The 15,091-nt window shown below is 37.7% G+C and overlaps 1 protein-coding gene and 1 long non-coding RNA gene across 4 annotated transcripts in view; one reads left to right on the forward strand and one right to left on the reverse strand.

Annotated features, from left to right (window-relative positions):
* Positions 1 to 15,091, forward strand: part of ROBO1 (roundabout guidance receptor 1) — a 707,723-nt gene that overhangs the window by 140,106 nt on the left and 552,526 nt on the right. The window lies entirely within an intron of this gene.
* The window catches only part of LOC121107710, a 50,228-nt gene that overhangs the window by 1,094 nt on the left and 34,043 nt on the right, over positions 1 to 15,091 (reverse strand). Inside the window, exons 2-3 of the long non-coding RNA XR_005842057.2 lie at positions 14,403 to 14,490; positions 1,021 to 1,142 (exon numbers count right to left, since the gene is read on the reverse strand). This is a non-coding gene — a long non-coding RNA (uncharacterized LOC121107710). The remainder of the gene's footprint in view (positions 1 to 1,020; positions 1,143 to 14,402; positions 14,491 to 15,091) is intronic.

Raw genomic sequence — 15,091 nt, forward strand, 5'->3', positions numbered from 1 at the left:
TAGTTCATAAGATACCTGCCTTTTGTTTTATTATATTGTATGATCAGAGCATTCCTAATGAGAAAATGTCTCTACATACTGCTTTTTATATGATACATATCTAGACTGTAAAGGATGAAATGCTGTACTCATGCAAACCATTTGGCTACCACGCATGCAAGGATTAAAGGCAGATTTGAAGTGCAGCCACAGTGAAATTTGCCGCAACCTCTCAAAAGTTTTGGTAGTACCATTGTCATGTTTGCTGCACTGTGCAACTTTTTAGATAAGCAATGCATCTTAATACACTTAAGCAAAATGTGAGCTGTTCCCGTGAGGTGGTGCAGAGTGGTTTGTCAAAGACATGGAGCGTTCCTGGAACCTGTGATCCTGGTTGTGATCAAAGTGGTATCTTGATTGCTTTCAGTGGCAATACAACTTTTATTTAATTTGTTTAGGTGCATTTGTGAGCTGTATTCTCTCATGCATGCAGCTGATCAGGTGAGACAAGTTATCTAGTAGTCTCTTAATTCAGTTAATATTGATTACAAGGAGCAATTATAAATTTCAGAAGAGGTCTTTTTAACCCCTCTATTCATTTCTGTATTCATTTCAAGTACTTAGTGTCCAAGTATTGTTTCCGTGTATCCTACCATAGGATTCCTGACAAGTTCAAGGAATATTTTAGCCATGCTTCAGACTGAACCCTACACTCTACATACAGTTCTTAGTCTCTTTCTTCTTAGACCCTTGCAGTTGATGTAATTTTCCTTCAGGAGCTGTCTCCATGGATGCCGGGTGCTGCTGCATCCCCACATGGGTGCTGCTGGGGAGGAAGCTACGCCACTGGTGCACCAAATGTACCTAGGCCAGGAACCTACCCCACTGATTCCAAATTTTCTTTCTGGCAAAGTAAAAATACATATTTATATAACTACTGACAATTTTCATAGGGAAAAAAATGAAATAATAATAATTTAAAAAATCCAGGTAAAATATTTTGTCTGGTATCTTTGGAAGGCTCCATGTAGGCTGACTTACCTGCATGTGGTCTTTCCGGCAGTTTTACTCCGTCCTTATCCTGCCATCTAGCGTTTAAATTGTTGAATTTCAACTTCATCAAAGCGATGAAGAAACTAGGTTTAGGATTGAAAAATTAAAAGCTGTGAATGAGATGAAGAAAAAGCATGTGATACTGTGAAATAATTGTAACAAAAGTAACAGAAGACTCAGTACAAGCGATGGCTTTCGTATTCTTGAATACAGCTGCTCTTGTGGGCTATAAATTCACTTGCAGAGCTGTAAAATTTTTTATTACGTTCCCATGATTTTACACTTTTCTTTGTTTACTTAAGAGACAGTGTTTTTTTCAGGAGTGAATCCAGATGTTCTTTGGACTATATCTGTTGCCATAAATAGGCACTGTTTGCTTTAGAACATTTCACATTGTCTGTGTCATGCTTGACTTTTGAATAATTAGGTGATTATAGGGACTTTTAAAACTAATTATAAAATAAATGGCGGTTGTCTAAATCCAACAAGGTTGGGTCGCCTTTAACAGTAAGGTGGAGAAAGTTGTTTAACCAGAAGTTATGATGCAGCATAGTCTTCTGTGTCCTCTGAGAAATTCTGGAACAAAAATTATATCATTTCAGTACAATTTTTAATGTATTTTGTATAGGTTTGCAATGCTTTTCGACATGGCAAACTGAAGGAAAAACACTGACTGTATTAGAGACAACAGTGCATTTTATCTGGAAAACTAGGCTGTGCTGTGTTCCTGGGTGGAAACCACTTACAGATTTCTAGTAAATCTGTGGAGGTAGAATTGAATACAGAAGTGGAAGCAGTAGAAGTATTTATTATTCTTGCTACCCTACAAGCAAGAGAAAATGTTGGGAGAATAAAGGCAATTGAAAGACAGGAGGAAATTCAAGGGGAAAGAAATAAAAGAAATACTGAATAAGAAATGCTGAATAAGGATCAGGTCCATAATCATTCAAAAATAATAAAATCAGCTGTTTTTACTAATTTTTGTGACATTCACTGAGCTGCCTGCCATGAAGGCATGCCGAGATTTTTGTTTTCTTTATAAAGACATACACTTCATGCATGTGGAAGTCCCAAAATATTATTTTGAAGCTGCTTTGCAGGATACTTAAAACCATTTAAATAACATAGGTTTCAAACCAGTCACACCAGAGCCCAGAAATTTTCTGGTTATTTTACATAAGAGATGAAACGATGTCATTAAACTGTTGTCATGTTGAGCAGCAGAGGATAGCACGGATCTCCAGAAGAAAGAGGGATAAGGAAGGAAGGTGTATATTGTATCTCCTAGATGATTCTACACTTTCACTTTTCTTTGGACTTGGATATGTGTGTATATATATAATTTGTTTCTGCTGGTTACTAGAAGAATTAGGGGCATTTGTGAAGAAAAAAAAGTCTCTTTTGCTTGTGAAAGGTAGCAGGTGACAAGACATTAAAAAGATAGAGTGGTCGTGATGTTTTTCCTAACATCAGCATGTTTTGAATTGTAGATAACATCATCAATCTGTTCTTTTCTATTTTGAAGAGAAGGAAGCATATCTTGCTTGTGTACATTTCACACAATCACAGAGGTTGGGAAGGGATCTCAAGAGATCATTGAGTCCAACTCCCTGCAAAAGCAGGCAACCTACAATAGGTCTCACAGGTAGGCATCCAGATGAGTCTTGAATATCTCCATAGAAGAAGACTCCACAACCTCTCTGGGCAGCCTGTTCCTTGCTATAAAGAAGCTCTTCCACATGTTAGTACGGAAATTTGTACGTTCAAGTTTTAGGGCATTACTCCTTGTCCTATTGCTACACACCACTAAGAAGAGCCAGGCCTCATCTATTTGCCTCCCACCTCCCTTTAGATATTTATAAGCATTTATCAAATACCTTCTAAGTCCTCTTTTCCCCAGGCTGAACAGACCCGGGTTACTCAGCTGTTCCTCATATGGGAGGTGCTCCAGGCATTTTACCTTCTTTGTGGTCCTCTGCTGGACTCCTTCTATGAGATCCCAATCTTCTTTGAACTGGGGAGCCCAGAACTGACACAGTATTCTAAATATGGCCTCACCAGGCAGAGTTGATGGAGAGGATCACCTCTCTTGACCTGCTGGCCACACTTTTTTTTTATGCACCCCAGGATATCATTGGCCTTGGCCACAAAGACACACTGCTTGCTCATGACCAAACTGTTATTCATCAGGACCCCCAGGTCCTTCTCTGCAGAACTCCTCTCCAGCAGGTGATCCCCTCACTTGCACTGATGCATGTGGTTATTCTTCCCAGTTGCAAGAACTCAACACTTGCTATTATTAAACCTCATCATGTTCCTCCCTGCCCAACTCTCCAGTCGGTCCAGATCTTGTTGAATGATAGCACAGCTTTCTGGTGTGTCAGCCAATCCTCCCAGCTTTGTATCATCAGCAAACTTGCTGATGCTTCTTTTTTAGTTTTAACATTTTAACATTTGAAGTACATTAAATGGCAATATCTTATTTCAGACACTTATTTTATCCAAGTATAACACAAGTTTTCATCTTTCCTCCAGTAAAGGAATACCCCATCCTCAAAGAGCTGCTTCAGCAGCATCCCTGAAGGCATTGCAGCATTCTGTGGCAGCTCAGCTTTGAACTGTAACCCACAGTCTTTTTTTTTTTTCCTGCTTTCTGGAAAATACAATCCTATCTGCTGCTATTTAAATTTGTGTACTTAAGAAGTAAAAAAAAACTGTTTTGTTTTCTGTCAGATGGTCCACATAGATTTAAAATGTGACTTTGTTTATGGAGAGGGATATTTGCTCCTTCTTGCTCTATCAAACATAAACTTTATTTATGTTTTAAACTATTCTATCTGTAATCTCTTTCATGTTTTTATTTTCTGGTGTAAAGCAACTTATAACCAAGAAAAAATATGTAGTATGTAGACATCAAGGGCCAAGTGCTCATTTTTGTTGCGTTCACAAGCTCTCTAAGAATATTGCTTACTGTTTGCACAGAAGGCCCTTGTCCAGTAAGTCGTATCTGTGCAAACATATTCTTGCAGCCATTAAATTCAGTTGATTTGATCAGAGTTCAGTCACCCAAAAGTACCTCTTACAGTACATTTTATAACACTCATCATCTGGCTTTCTCTTTGTTCCTTGTATAACAACTTCTCAACATCCAGATGTATCCAAATTCTGCACAGATAAACAGGATTAGCTGTTTTCAAATTGAAGTAAACATACTTATTCTGAATTGTCAAACCTGTATACATTATAAATGCAGTAGTAAAAGTTGATGGATAGATAAGTTCAACTGTATATTGAAATGGAACAAAATAGCTCTGTTATTTTTCCAGTTGACTGCAGAAAAAATTTGTTTCATGTGTGAATTTGCATCTCAAAAAGAAGAGTTGCTGTTTGCTATGCAGTAATTTCAAATCCTTCCTCTTTTCCTTTTTGCATACCTAATTGCTTTGTCTTTTTGATTCAAAATTTTAAGCAGGTATCTGGATAATTCTCCACATGCTTAAAAAATGAAATAAGAAATGATTGTTTAATTGCCACTAGTAGAGAGGTGGAAAAAGACAAAAAAAAGAATTCAATTTACATCTTGAAATATCTTTAAGGTTGCTCTGATATGCATTTTAATGTTGCTACAATAATAGGCTTTCATGCTTTTTCCCAGATAATGGGAACATTTCCACTGAGAGAGGGACCAAAGTACCCATCTGTAAGAGTACAGTTCTACCCTTTCTTCAGCGTTCTGCTCTAGAGCAAAATGTTCAGTGTGTTCAAACAAGCATACAGTATGTGTTTTGCAGGGCACTTTAAACAAACATTATGTAACTCTGAAAGAGAACAAGATAAAGGGAGGGGATATTTTGCCCTTTGTTCATAACAACTGACTGATGTATTATAGAACAGCAGACAGAGAAGGAGCCATGCCAATGCATAAAGCTGTCTGGCCATGATTCCTTTCTCCCTCCTCACCCAACACACATTTCTTCCAGTGACTGCAGCTGAAGAAACATGTAGAGGTTGAGATTGATCCTTTTTCCTCCCTATTAAATAACACATTTGAAGAACAGTACGGAAATGGCCACCTCATCATCTTGTATGAGCTGATTCACTTGGAATTAATTACTTGTTTACTGCTACAAATTATTGGAGTTAACTCAGCTCTAATAATACACATATCTATTGTTTTTTTTCACTGTTAGAACCTCAAATTCTGATAATCCTTTCAGGAGGGAAGATCAGTGCTATAAGCAGGTTTTCTCACAGCAACCCAGAAGTGAGAATAGACACTGCTCAAGGGGATGGTGGAAAGGGAAAATAGTAAGGAAGAAAAGAAGATAAATGTAATAATATATATACATTTTTAATTTTTTGGGTAGGATAACAGAGAAGATGGTGAGAAATTTAAATCATTACGTTGTCCTATCCCAGTCAGTAGTAATTGAAGAGTCTTAGTTTCTCCATGGTGTGCTAGTAGCAGAAGACTGTAAATTCAAAGTATAAATCTTTTTTTTTCAGTGCTTTCAATCATTTCATCATCGTCTTTCAGACAAGGGTCCCTTCCTTGGACCTTGATAAACTCAAAAGGTGGGTCCTTGTGAACCTGATGAAGTTCTACAAAGTGCAAGGTTTTGCACTTTGGTCAACATAATCCCAGATATGTACACAAACTGGGAGAAAAACCTCTTTGAGAGCAGTCCTGTTGATAAAGACTTAGAAGTTCTGTTTGATGAAAAACTTAACATGAGCCAGCAGTGTGTGCTTGCAGCCCAGAAAAACAATGGTATCCTGGGTTCCATCAGAGGAGAGGCAGCCAGCAGGGCGAGGAAGGTGATTATCCTCCTCTACTCTGCCCTCATGAGGCCTCCAATACAGCAAAGTACAGCGTCCAGGTCTGGGGCCCCCAGTACAGGAAACATGTGGAGCTTTTGGAGATGGTTCACACAAGGGCTACAAGAGTGATCCAAGGTCTAGAGCACCTCTCCTGTGAAGATAGGCTGAACAAACTAGGCTTGTTCAACCTGGAAAAGAGAAGGCTGTGGGGAGACCTCATTGTGGCCTTCCAGTACTTAAAGGGAGTTTATAAACATGAGGGAAATCAATTTTTTACATGGGTTGGTAGTGACAGGACAAGGGGGGATGGTTTTAAACTAGAAAGAAGATTTAGATTACAAGTCAGAGGGAAGTTCTTTACCAAGAAAGTGGTGAGGTGCTGGAACAAGCTGCCCAGAGCAGCTGTGGATAAACAACATCTAGGAAGAAATTCCTACATACAACTTCACAAATTCAGGTTACTCTTTGACTTTCTGAAGCCACTTAAATATTTTCTTAATTCCATGTTACAGTTGCAAAACTGTTTACTGTAAATAAACATAGCTCTTAGTGCTATGTTTGGCTATTGGTAAGAATATATATTTAATAGATTTACCATTTTTTGAATTTTATTCTTCATTTTTCCACATGGACAATGAAAATCAGTGAGATATATTTAATTTTCAGAATGCAAATAATACTTTCATGTCACTGGCTCTCTAAGGCATCTGCAATGCATCTACATTCAATCTCTGCATATCCAAAACGTGTTGAATTTTAGGCTTTTTAACATCCGTATTACTGGTACCCTTTTCAATTGTCAGAAACATTTGCAATGTTATTCAAGAAAAAAATTGTTTTGACAAAATATGTAGCTTATAGACAAAATACACATTTTAAGAGATGTTATTTCTTTTTCGAGCATGACATTAATAAAAAAAAAAAACATTTTGTAACTTCCTTCCCTGTAAATACTGTTGTCTTCTTTAATAAGTGTATGAAGACATAAAGTGCTACTCTTTGTTTATAAACGACAGTCTTCTCCCATTGTTAATAGCGTTTTCTGCAGACGCATGAATCTGGCAGTAAAGGTAAAAGACATCTCTTATGCTTCATTAAATATCCTAGTTTTTTTGCTGATATTTCTTTTGATGTTATCTGTTATCTTCTCCGAAACTCTCCTGCTGCCTATGAGAATTTCATAGATCAGTAATCGGAAATGAGATTTTTGATGTTCAACCCTAACTCTGCTGCTAGACATCACATACTGTGTGTGAAGGTCAGGTTACCATTGTCTCGGAGTATGAATGTGGAAATACAGTGTGCAGACTATTTCTTTGTCTTAAAGAGTGGTTCAATTTTGGGAAGAAAAGCAGAAATGTAAAGTACTTTCCAAACTCCCCCCCGCTGCTGTGCCACCCCAGAGGGCAGGCTGCAGGCCACAACAAGGCAGGCCAAGCAGCTGTTGGACAGCAGCTGAGTACAGATGTGGATTTCTTCCATTCCAAAGGCCAGGAGAGGTGGGGGTGTTTGTAGCTACTTCCTGGGGTCTTGGTGCCACTCATATTCAAGTAACATGCTTAGAAATATGTATGTATCTTGGCTAGTTTTTCTTTTCTTCTGCTTGCTGCTATGGCAGAAGTACTCACCACGATCATGGACAATTCATTTATAAAGCTCATGGAAGCAATTTGTATGAAGATCAAAATAAAATCCAGAAAAACTATTCAGGAAACTGAAGGAAATCACAGAATCACAGGGGTTGGAAAGGACTTCTGGAGATCAAGTCCAACCTACTGTTAATGTGGGTCCCTACAGTAGGTTGCAAACATCTGTAACTGTTTTTCTTGACTTTTTTTCCCCCTAAAATATCATGCTGGAACAAACAACTTGTTTTATGTGTTTCCTTAAGGTCAGACTTTCTTCCAGGACAGAAAAAATCATTTTAAACTAAGCCCACAAAATTCCTGTGTAAATTCGGTGGTAGTTTTCCCTTCTGATTTAAGGGTGGTTTTATGTACCAGGAGGTGGGTTGGTTGTCTGAGCCTTCCCTTCCCATGTAAAGCTCTGATGTGTTGTCCATGCTGCTCATTATCATCAGCCACAGTGTGCTGGATCTCAGTATTTAATGGGGGGTAATGGTGATTTGCAGGCAGCTGGAAAAGGGACTATGACTTGATTTCCTTTCTTATTTCAGAGTCCATTTCTCTGCTTTGCTGAGTGTTTTTATCTGATTGTGCACATTCCGACATCTCTAGATGCTCACAGCACTTCTCAGCTGATGGCTGTATTTTGTATAACTCATTCCTTCCACAGGTTGTGGCTTTGCTCCTAGAAATTGCATAGGTGTCTCTTGAAAGTGATTAAAGCAACTCTAAAGGAACACTATTGATTTAAACCACTTAGGGAGTTGGCTCATATGTTAAAAGCCAGTAGTCTAAAAATAAAGGATAAAGGTCTTGAAGTGGAAGCATGATGCTAGATATTTATTTTGAAAACAATGACAAAGAAGGTGGAACAGGAATTGGGGATTTTGCCAAATCCAATTAGGAAGAACGCTATGGGGAAAAAGAACATTAAAAAGAATGGAGGGAAGCAGAGCATGAGGTGTAAATTTTTCATCATGAGAGATTATTCAAACAGAGCTGATTCAGGGCTTCTCAACATCATAGACAAACATAAATTTTGCACTCCCAGCTGCTGTCAAGTAGAATTCTGACAAAGTACTGGCTGAATAGCAAAGAAAATTTTTAGCGTTGGACTGACTGTGCTTGTAGCCACAAGGCAGTCAAAAGGCATGAAGGCTGAACCAGCTCTTGGGGGGAGGATAGTGAAAATGAGGGATGCATCCTGCCAGAAGAGCCTGCTGCCACCCTTCCTTTGACTTGCACTCAGTCTCATTTTCCAAGGCTGTGACACAGGCTGACAAGTTAATGAAGCTGTATCTGGTCTTGCTGGGCAGATGGAGCATTGGGCAGGGCACGCTGTATTCAATGCTTCCTCAGTGTGAATGAATAAAATAGATCATACCTTGTATAAATAATCTTGTTAGTTTAGAATTTACATTCTGAGGCCTGCGTAAATAAATGTTGAATGAGGTTACAACACTTGGCATTTCATCTAGAATCCTCCTAAGCTCCTGAGTGTGGACTTGAGGGGAATACCCTAAGCTAAGATCATGGCTTCTTTCATCCATCATGTCTGGTGGATATGTAAGAGTTAGTGGGATAACAGTAAAGAGCAGAAGATGTAGAAGCTGTGGATAGCCAGAAGTGACAGAGAAGTGATCAACCTTTTGATTAAGGATATGTAATCTCCTTTTTTTTACTGGGTTTAACAAACAGAACAGGAAGATTTACATTAATTTCAGTTGTGAACTTGCTATGCATATGCATTTGCTATGAAGAACAGTCAGCAGAAGACTGAAGTATCACATAAATCATTTACTAGCTGGAAAGTACAAAGAATGCCAGTAAGGCTAATGTTTTGGTCTCTTGCCCCTTCACACCCTTCATGAAGCATGTTAAGTAAAAATATTTTGAGTTCTGTATACCAAAAATAAATCCATGAGAAAAGACTCTATGTTTTGAATGTTAATGAGATCCAACACAAAGTTGTGTTCTTTTATCTTTGGACATAAAAAATGTTGGGTCTGGGAGAGATAGATTAGGAAGTATTTTGAGGATCAGTCCTTCATTTAATGTTTCTTAAGTACAATAACTCTTGAAGGTAAAATGTTTCAAAACATATTGATTCCTATGAGGAAAAAAAACCACGCCAGAAAATATAGAAGAAAAGCTGTTTTAGTGAACTTTTGAGACATCCAGCCTCTGGAAGGTCTATTGAACAAGGAGCTTTTTCCATTCATCTTTGTGAGGAAGTACATTTGTTAGTCTTAATTCATCGGGATATGAAACATTGATCATGACCCATGAAATGTTGTATCCAGCTGAAAGTACTTTGTGTACAGAGAATGGCTTTTATTTGTTCTCAAAGGGACCTTTGGCAGACTTTCTTAATAGTCCTTGGGCTGATCACTGTGTCAGTTCAAGGGACTAGCAAGTAGCAGCTTGTATAAGGGTGATCATCATTCAGTGATGTATAGTAAGCAGAAACCACTTTTTCTTGTTCTCTTTGAAAACTTGTTTTTCTGAAGATGTAAAGAGCTAAGGAGTTGTTATCAGAGCAAAGGATAATGTGTTTTCATAAGTTCCACGTAAACATCACTTTACTTAATTGATTACTGCTTCAGTTATCAGTGAGAATCAGAGGATGAATTCACACACCACATGAGTTACTTCATTGCTGAGCTTCAGTGATGAAATTCCCATCTAGTATGATTTTTATTTTAATTCAGGCTTAATCACCCTTACTAACCATTTGCTTTCTAAGCATGAACTTATAGTTCCATCTTTTATCCTTTCTTTTTCTTTGATTTGCAGGCAAATTTCCTGAGATATATCCATTTTCTCTTGCATAGCCATCACAAAATTATGTGATGCAAAGCTCCTGTGGTGGCAGTTTTTAATATTTTTCACCAAAAGCTGTGAGGAAGTGACGGAGATTGGTAGGCATGAAGGAGGTTAGGACCCTCTTCCCACGCTGACTGCAGTGTTGAATGTTGCCTCCATTTTTCTTGAGGCATTTCACACCAGACCTCTTCACCCCTCATTTTCTGCAGATCTAACACTTCCTATTTCTCCTCTGCAGAAGTAACCCAAAGATAGGTCTACCCTTCCGGGAAACTCTAATACCACTCTTGTCATAAGAGTTTTGACTAAGCAAACTATCAGGCTGTTGGACACCTAAACTAATTCTGATTCGCCTGTATCTAGCTTGCAAAGAATCCGCAGAGATTTTCCATAGGTTTATTTTTGTTCTGAATGCAAGACATCTGTGTACATGCCATGTATGGAAGACTGGTTTTCACAGTTTTTCATGTTTCTCTAGTTTTTCATTAACAAAGTGTTTTTGATACTGTTGATTTTCTGCTTTGCATGAAACATTTTTTGGAATCACCAGGAACTGAGTGCCTTGGTTGTTCTTCCATGCCTCCAGATAGTAAATGGTTCTTTGCAAGGTCATTTACTAGGTAGATAAGATAAAGGAGTAAATGGCTAAGTAAGAAATCAGAACTATGTTTTGTCATTTGAAATGAGAGCAATTGCCACCAGGATATTACTAGTTACCAGAGCTATATACAAGTCTGCTTTTGAACAGCCATAAAAAAGCAGTCACCTTAATATACCTTTCCATTTATCCATGGTTTAGATGTTACGATAATTGCTCCTAAATTTTCATGACCCTATACCTTTCAGGTGTTGAGAGCAGCTCTGCTATGTGATGCTCCTTCATAATAAATAAAGTTACAGAATCTAGTCAAAAGGGCAAGGGCTGTTTTCAGTACTGTTGCTCTTTGTGAGCATGTGAGCCAAATGCTTTGTGATATATGTAGGTGGGTTTGGATTTTACTGACCTCAAACCACTAAGGCCTCAACTCACCCAGGTCACCTAACTGTGGCATTGCTTCACGTTTCAGTGAATTCAAAGTAAATTGACACCTTTGACAATAGAGATGGTTGTGTTGTCCCCAGTGCTCTCTGCCAAGCATCACTTCCACTTCCCTTGAGCCAGCACTAATAGTTGTAAAGCTACATGGTCAGTTAGCTCTAAGAATTGGTCGGAATAACTCTGACATGCAACTTAAAAAAAAAAAAAAAAAAAAAAGGTTTTTGTCTTACCAATTTCTTGACATAAACATCACATTTTTTTCCTATTTTAGTAACATTTAAACTGTTTTGTTGCACATTTACTGATATAAAATGATGACACTTAAAAAATGCTGTTTGCATTAATGCACTTCTATGAAGGAAGGATAACTCAAGTAATTAAAATCCTCTGAGAGTGTATAAGCATATGTTAGAATACGTACATATTTGTCTATGAACATGCACAAAGGTAAGCACATATGTAATACTAAAAATGTGCTGAACTAGATTTAAGGGATTTTTTAGGTAAAATTATAAAGTAGAGAAGAGGTCAAGAAATACAGACCTCATCCTAGAAAACTGCTAGAAGAAATTGATCTGAGGATACTAAGTTGTTTAGGTCCTTATCACACAACATAACTTCAGTTTATAGGATGATCACTAAGCATTGTTTCCATAGTGCAGGCAGAAGCTATAGCCAAAAACTGCAGATGGAATAAACAAGGGGCTTCCAGAAACAAAACAAAACTTTGAGGACTTACATTCATCCAAATATTTATTGGTGACATTGTGGCCCCAAATTGTTCGCAGTCCTCATAAACAAATTCATTTGAAAGAATGAAAGTTTCAAATGTCATGTAAATTTACATTTTTTTCCTGAGACAATCCAGCCAGTTAAACATTGAAGCTCCCACCCCTTGAACTGATTCCATCCAGGCAAGTCAAGGTAGAATGTTTAGTTTGTGCCAGCGCTTGGACAAGGGTTATGGGACAGGGTGAACTGAAGTGTGTTAGCTAATCACAACCTCCCTTCAGCCTCTTTTTCTAAACTAACTAAAACCTCTGGTGGAGAATAAAGCAGTCACACCAAATCCATCAGATCCTGCAGAGCTATCAGTGACACTTAGCTGTCAGCAGTATCAGAGATTCTTGATAACATTAACATGGACATCTGACCTTTGTCCACAACAGATGGAAATCTTTGATCAAGGGTAAAAGTGTTGTACTAAACTGACTAATGTCTGAAATCGAACTGAAATGGTAAAAACAAGCAAAACAAACAAACAAAAAAAAACAGCCCTTGGACAAAACAAAAACAAAAAAGCACTCCCTGGAGGTATCTGACACTTCCCTGAATATAATACTATGTAACTCTGTTAAACATACCTTCAGTTAACATAAATTCTACAGGAGTTTATATATTCATATTCTTATATAAGCAGATTTTTTTGCTGTGAAAATTAACGTACAGTTAAACCTTAAAGTTGACTTTCAGCCATCCCTTTAACTTCATTAAAATCTATTTTCTAGCTCTGTAATGTGTGATAAAATGCTTAATTTAGGCTTCCCAGCATGGGTCTTAAGGAAATTATTTCTCTTAAATACACAAGGGTTGCTCCGAAAGTAATGCCTCCCATTTATTTCCCTGAAAACTACAACAGCTACAAAAAGCACGATAACACTGTTTGATAGAGAAAATTCTCAATTACAAAATACCATTTTTCAATACAGTCAGTCACCAACATTAGCTATGCATTTTCACCAGTGATGAAGAAGAGTCTGCATGCCACACTCCTAAAAACCTGCACCAGTGGGGGTGACCCACTGTTAGGTGACCCACCGCTAAAATACACCACCCACAGCCTCACTGTGCTCACATCCATTGTTTGGTCTTCAGAAACATTCGACAACCACTGATGAATGTCAATGGTTACAATGTTTTCCACATGGAGGAGTTCAGTGACGCACCTTTGCTTCATATGCACTTCCATGTCAGACACCATTTTGTCAGACTGCCCCTCAGCTGCCATCTGTCACACAGCAACAAAATCTAACAGAATACTGGTGGGAAGGTTCAACCTCTACTGCCATAAAATAGAAGGCATTACTTTTGGAGCAGACCTTGTGTATTGAAAAAAGATTTTATAGTGAAATATGAGACATCTGAGGAATTCCTTTTATGCGATACGTGATGCAGGTTATATCAATCATAGGTGAAAGGTAAGCCACGCTCTTCCACTAATAAACAGCTAAAAATTCAAAAGCCTTTTGCACAGTTAGAAATTCTTTTTTAACCTTTGACAATGATCTAAAATTTTATATCATACTTATTTTCTCTCTCTTTTTTCCCCCTCATATGAACACTGACCAATATTCTAAGGCCCTACAACTTGCAGCACTTAGTCCTGATTTATGAGAGTTAATTACATACACTTCTTTGTCAAATCTAAACAGTTACAGAATATAGGCAGTGCTTTTCATGGTAAACTCTTCTCCTGGTGAATTTAATAAATCATTTCATTCCGGACATTAAGATATCAGTGTAAAATCGTAATTAAAAAAAAAAAAAAGTAACCTGCACTTTATGCCAGGTTCCACAAGAGGGCAACGTGTACCAGGCATTGAGCTGCGACTGTATTATTAAAATCCTTTCATTGTTCAGCAGACTTGGATGAAGTTCATTGATTTTTCTATTTAGCATTCTTCTGTATTAATTTGTACTGCTATCTAAACTTTGCAGGTTGGTAGGTGTTAATAGAAACCAATCCTGTTTTGTATGGTACTGAACATGGGCGTTGTTACACGTGCTTATAATAAATTACAATTAAGGCTTAATAGGCATTTCATTTATCACTTGCACTGTCTCAATACCAGCAGCCTTTTATTCAAAATGCCATCGTGGCTAAAGGAAACTTGCAGTGCTTCATAGAAGGTCACACATTGGCAGAATATATGTTAATATTCGTGTTGTAGATAGGTTAACAGCAGTGTTAGGAAGTTTCCTGAAGAAACAAACAAAAAATGCTTTGATGCAAAACAGAAGGGTAAAACCATTGCGGAATACTTAGAAAAGCAACTAACCTTATAAAGGAAGTGTGATCTTTGTCTGAATGGTCTTCTGGCAGTAGCTTGCAAGGGCAGGAGTCTGCACACTGGATGGCGCTTTTCTCTGCAAATAATCACAGTGAAATCAATTACCACCTTAATAGAATAAGGGTGGTCCAAGCTGGTCCAAAACAATTAAATCAGTCCTGCAAGATTTACTGCTGATCAATGCCATTGGCATAAAACTCACCATCTCATCTGTTCCTGAAAACTCACAATCTACAAACCAAAGAGTTGAGCGTTTTTATTTCTCTCATTCTGAAGAATAAGGACATGTAAACATCTTGATTTTTTTTGTGTGTGTGTATGCCACACAGAACATGATAAAAGCTTTATATAGCCCAACTTCATGCATCAATATTTAAGCATTGAAATGAGCAGTATTATTATGCAGTATGGTCATTAAATGCAGTAGGATGCTCACTAATATGGTAGGATACTGAAACTCTAGGAAATGTATTTAATATATGTAATATAATTCATTTTCCACATTTGATTCTTCAGCCTGACGTGTAGGATGAACAATTTGCCGTAACATAGAGAAAGCATGACACTTTCAATCAGTACTTAGAAATAGAAATAGCCAAACATTTCCCTCTCAGAGTACTCAAACTGACTTCTTTCTTGCTTACAGTACTACCATAGGAAGGGGCACAACTGTGCTG

Source organism: Gallus gallus, chromosome 1 (genome assembly GCF_016699485.2).
Source record: "Gallus gallus isolate bGalGal1 chromosome 1, bGalGal1.mat.broiler.GRCg7b, whole genome shotgun sequence".
In the NCBI taxonomy this organism is placed as follows: Eukaryota; Metazoa; Chordata; class Aves; order Galliformes; family Phasianidae; genus Gallus; species Gallus gallus.